Here is a 5,696-nt window from a genome sequence, read left to right on the forward strand (position 1 = left end):
TCTCTAATGCAGCAGAATTGCGAGTTTCATGGACTTCCATTGGAAGATCCTCATCAGTTCTTAGCTGAATTCTTGTAAATCTGTGACACTGTTAAGACCAATGGGGTTAATCCCGAGGTCTACAGACTTATGCTTTTCCCCTTTGCTGTATGAGACAGAGCTAGGATATGGTTGGACTCACAACCTAAAGAAAGCCTGAACTCTTGGGAAAAGTTGGTCAATGCTTTCTTGGCCAAATTCTTTCAACCTCAAAAGATGAGTAAACTTAGAGTGGAAGTAAAAACCTTTAGACAGAAGGAAGGTGAATCCCTCTATGAAGCTTGGGAAAGATACAAGCAATTGATCAGAAGGTGTCCTTCTGACATGCTTTCAGAATGGAGCATCTTATGTATATTCTATGATGTCTGTCTGAATTGTCCAAGATGTCATTGGACCACTCTACTGGTGGATCTCTTTATCTGAAGAAAACACCTGCAGAAGCCCAGAAACTCATTAAAATGGTTGCAAATAACCAGTTCATGTATACTTCTGAAAGAAATCCTGTGAATAATGGGATGACTCAGAAGAAAGGAGTTCTTAAGATTGATACTCTGAATGCAATATTGGCTCAGAATAAACTATTAACTCAGCAAGTCAACATGATTTCTCAGAATCTGACTGGAATGAAAGTTGCATCCGGCAGTACTAAAGAAGCTTCCTCTGAAGAAGAAGCTTATGACCCTGAGAATCCTGCAATGGAAGAGGTGAATTACATGGGAGAATCCTATGGAAAAACCTATAATCCTTCATGGAGAAATCATCCAAATTTCTCATGGAAGGATCAACAGAAGCCTCAATAAGGCTTCAATAATAATAATGGTGGGAGAAATAGGTTTGGCAATAGCAGGCCTTTTCCATCATCTTCTGAACAACAGGCAGAGAATTCTAAGCAGAGCCTATCTGACTTAGCAACCATAGTCTCTAATCTATCTAAGACCACTCTTAGTTTCATGACTGAAATAAGGTCCTCTATCAGAAATTTAGAGGCACAAGTGGGTCAGCTGAGTAAAAGAGTTACTGAAATCCCTCCTAGTACTCTCCCAAGCAATACAAAAGAGAATCCCAAAAGAGAGTGCAAGGCCATAAATATACCCAAAGTGGCCGAACCTATAGAGGAGGAAGAGGCAGTGATTTCCAATGAGGAAGACCTTGCTGGACGTCCACTAACCACTAAGGAGTTCCCTCCTGAGGAACCAAAGGAATCTGAGGCTCATACAGAGACCATAGAGATTCCACTGAACTTATTGTTGCCATTCATGAGCTCTGATGAGTATTCTTCCACTGAAGAAGATGAAGATATTATTGAAGAGTAAGTATCTCAGTATCTAGAAGCAATCATAAAGCTGAATGCCAAGTTATTTGGTAATGAGACTTGGGAGGATGAACCTCCATTGCTCATCAATGAACTAAATGCTTTGGTTCAATTGAATTTACCTCAGAAGAAACCGGATCCCGGAAAGTTCTTAATACCCTGTATTATAGGTACCATGACCTTTAAGAAGGCTCTGTGTGACCTGGGGTCAGGAATAAACCTCATGCCACTCTCTGTAATGGCAACGGCCGCTTATACCACAGATCAAAAACTGTTGCCAAAGCGTTGCCTAAAGTTTAGGGAATGGTTTTTCAATATACAGCAACGGTTTTTTATCGTTGCGAAAAGCCTTGTTTGTTGTAGTGTGGATTTTGTAAATGACGTCCTTGACTTTGGTCACTTTCTTGTGAGTCTTGTACTTTGATTCAACTTGAATTCAATTCTAACGAATGCACCATTTTCTTCTCATCGTCTCCATTGAAGTTCTTTAATCTCTCCATACATCCGCCTCTTATTTGTAAACTACTACATGAATCTTTAAGAACGTCTATCCTTGTCATTATACTTCTCTTTATGAATCTTGTACTCTTTGACATGACATTGAAATTGTTTTGGGTACGACGCCGACCCTCGGATCTTTGAAAATGTAAAGCGCCATTTTTTTATTATGCTGTATTGGCTTATGCATTCTAAATTGTGCCGTTCAATTTGATGTGTCGTTTATCCTTTTCTTTTTCTTGAGATGTAAATTAAATTTCCTTGCTTCACCATTTGTACCTTACGCATATCTTGATCTGCTTACACTTCTGACTATGTTAAGACTCTTGGAACACGGCTATTGATTCCATATTCCTCCACGAATTATGAAATCCTCGTGATCCTTTGAAGTTGTTCTGCAGTAATGCGTCACCATAGTCTTTAATCATTTCTCTTGTATGAAATCTCATACTTCTTCGACTCAGCTGGGATATGTTTCAAACTATGCACATGCACTGATTTTCTTTTTATTGATCCTATTGAATTTCTTTGATCCAAGGGTTATCTTTGAAGTTGTCAATTGATTTCTTTCTAGCAAACTTCATTGCTTGAGCATTCTTATTTACCTGGAATTACATTCATTCTTTCAAATCTATGAGTATTATCCTTGACATTTGTCTCTCCTTTCTAAAATCTTGTATCCTTCTGAGTAAACTCGAGATTTGTTTTTGTGTCACGTGCGACCTTTAAATACAACAAGCGATGTGTTAGTTCTTAAGACACGGTTGGGGGATGCAAAAAGTGAAACTTGTAAGTGTGCGATACCGTAAGATGTTGTGGAGCCTTGTTTCACGCGAAAGAATTTTGCACATGTTGGACTTGAGACCGATGGTGGGCGTACAAAGGGAGTGGAGAGGTCGAGAACTTTCAGACGAGTTGCTTGATATAGTATGGTTGGTAGTGGTGGAGATGCGTCTGGACGGAGTTGAAAGTTGAAATTCTGAAGTGGGTACGATATCTGTGGGTGAATGCTATATCTGGTGTTTTAATACCAGCCTGCTTTGTAGCCTTTTGCCACATTAACTATAGCCTTACTTTCTGAACGCCTATCTTATGTCTTCTGCCTTACACGATACTTTACCCTTATATTTAATTTTATAGTTATTCAGTATTTGAACATCTATATATATATGCTAAACTTTCTTGCTTATCTAAACAACATTTAGAAAGCAGAGTACTGATTCTTTGTATTACTTTATATATTCCTTTAATTTTCGAGGATGAAAATTTTTATAAGGTGGGTGGAATGTAAGACCCAGAACTCTTGAAAAGTTATTACAAATTAATTTCAAATTATATATATTTATCTACAGTTTTAAGTTCATAAATTATTTTATTGAAGATAATTAAAGGTAGTTTTGATTAATTTGATTTAAAATAAATTAATATTTTTATCCAAACTCTATAATTTTGGATTATTTTCCTATTTACTATTTAAAAGTCCTAGAAATTCAGTAATAATGATGTTTAAAAATTTAAAGTAGAATTTTATCTAATTTTACAATTTTTGAGTTATTTTCTATATTTAAATTATAAAATTAGTAGTTGTAAAATAATAAGATTTTATATGATAATATTTTTATAAATAAATACTTTAGCTTTTGTTGATAAAAAAAATTAAATATATTGTATTATATTTTCAATTAGAGTATTTGATTCCAAGAAAAAAAGTATTTTGATACAATTAAAGTAATTTTAGAGATTCAATTAGTTTCAAATTAAACCCAAAGTTCCAATTTTTATACCCAAACCCATATTTTATTAAAACAATTTTTTTCCTTCATCCAATGAAACCCTAGCCGCTGCCCTATCTTTCCCTTCAGTAAACCACACAACACAACAACAGCTTCAGAAAATTAAAAAGGAAAAAGAAAGAAGAAAGTAGAAAGAGAGGAAAGGAAGATCCGGTGGAGGGGAGAGGGCGCAAGAGTAGGGGGAGGAGCCGTCGCGCCACTACCGGATCGCTGCCGTCATGCTCGCAGGCATAGAGGAAGCCCGTCGCCGCCGCTGCTGCTCGTGAAGCCATCGCTGTCGCGGGTCAAAACTGAGGCAAGAGAGAAGGCTGCAAAGGAGGAGGGAATAGCGCAGCCCAGTCACAGTCCGTAAAGCCTGGGTTGCCGATGTCCATCCTCACTGCCGCTGTCATCATCATTGCAGACTACTGCTACACGTCACTGGTGCTACCTCTGAGTCCGTCACTGTCAAGCTGAGCCGCAGGGAGAGAGAAGATCCGTGAGTGAGAGAGAGAACCTGGAAGGGAAGCCGCTGCTGTAGGTGGGTGGTCGAACCTTTGCCGCCGGAGGATGCCGCTGCCCCTACAGAGATCCACTGCCGGTAAGGGTTTTAAGTTGATTTTTCCTTTCCATTGAGTTTCTAGGAACTTTCGTCGTTGCTGCATGTTGTTTAGGTCACCATTGCCGCTTGAGGTGGTTGCCGGGGCTGCCACCGAACCGGTTCAGAGACCACCGTTGCTTCGTTTTGCTACTACAGTAAGTATTTACGTTTTGAAAACCCTGCGTTAGTGTTCAAGTTGATAATAGTATGAAAAATATATTTTTATAATTACACGAGTTTTATGAATTGAATTGAACTGTTTGGATGGCTGTGATTATTTATTTGCTTGGTTTATTGAATTATTGAGGAAGCTAGTTATTTTGATTTGCTGTTTTGGTTTGTTAAGTTGGTCATTATTGAATTGATTTTTCTTGAATTACTGGAAGATGTTTAATATTGGAATTTGGTTTGATTTTGGAAAGGATTTAATATTTGAAACTAGTTGAGAATGGATTGGGAAAATGTGGTTTTGATGGGACCCGCAAGGGTGGCATAGTCTGAATTTTAGAGGAGTTGCTGCCAAAATTTTTATAAAAATTAGAGACTTTGTTTAAAAATGGTTATTTAGAAAGATTTAGATTTTCTAGGATTCTATAATTTGATTTTTGGAAATTATGAAGAAAAAGTTTACGTTTGGTGTTTGATTTATTTAGAAAAGAATGAATTATATTTTGAATCTGAATTTTTGAATAAAGTAATAAGTGGTATGATGAGAATGAGTATGAGAGTGAAGATTGATTTTTGAGTATAATTTTTGAATAATTGAATGACAATGAGAATGAATGTGAAAATGAGATTTGTATTTGATTGAGATACCTGGGTAGTAGCAAGGATGGTGGTTCGTCCTGCTTGCTCCAGGTCAATGCTTGAGAATTGATAATAATGATTAGTTTAGACTGAATGAATGTATGTTTGAGATACCTGAACAGTATCAACGATGGTGGTTCATCCCGCTTGCTCCAAGTCAGTGATTGTGACGCCTGGGTAGTAGTAGCAGTAGTGGATTATTCCGCTTGCTCCAGGTTGAGCTTTTAAACACCCGCCTGGGTAGTAGCCGCAGTAGTGGTTATTCCACTGGCTCTGGGTTAAACGGGTAGTAGTAATGGGGTTGTAGCTCAAATCCACTTGCTCCGCAAGGGTGTTTCAGTCCATGGTTAGCTACCAAGACATGTCGGGTTGGCTATATACCTGACAGATAATATCATCAACCATAGGATAGGCATTCTTCATATGCACTTGTATGCTTTGCTTGAGTTTGAATTTGTTTGGGTCTACCTAATTGCTTAACTGTTATTAACTGCTATCTGAGCTATTTGCTGTAATTGCAATCTATACCTGTGTTTTCCTTGTATGTTTTACCTGTGCTTGTTTCTGTTGTGGTACCTTTGAGTTTGGATATTCATGATGATATGATGATTTGGTTGTGGAATTGTTTGAGTCGCTGAGTTGAAGGCTGTGATTGGTTTCTGATTGA

General features: G+C 37.6%; 1 non-coding gene across 1 annotated transcript; it reads right to left on the reverse strand.

Annotated features, from left to right (window-relative positions):
- Window positions 1-261: 261 nt before the first annotated feature.
- LOC112761191 (small nucleolar RNA R71) lies at window positions 262-369 on the reverse strand. Its single transcript, XR_003181599.1, has one exon. It is a non-coding gene; the product is annotated as a small nucleolar RNA R71 (small nucleolar RNA).
- Window positions 370-5,696: the final 5,327 nt, after the last annotated feature.

The sequence above is a fragment of the Arachis hypogaea genome, chromosome 16, assembly GCF_003086295.3.
Source record: "Arachis hypogaea cultivar Tifrunner chromosome 16, arahy.Tifrunner.gnm2.J5K5, whole genome shotgun sequence".
Classification (NCBI taxonomy): domain Eukaryota; kingdom Viridiplantae; phylum Streptophyta; class Magnoliopsida; order Fabales; family Fabaceae; genus Arachis; species Arachis hypogaea.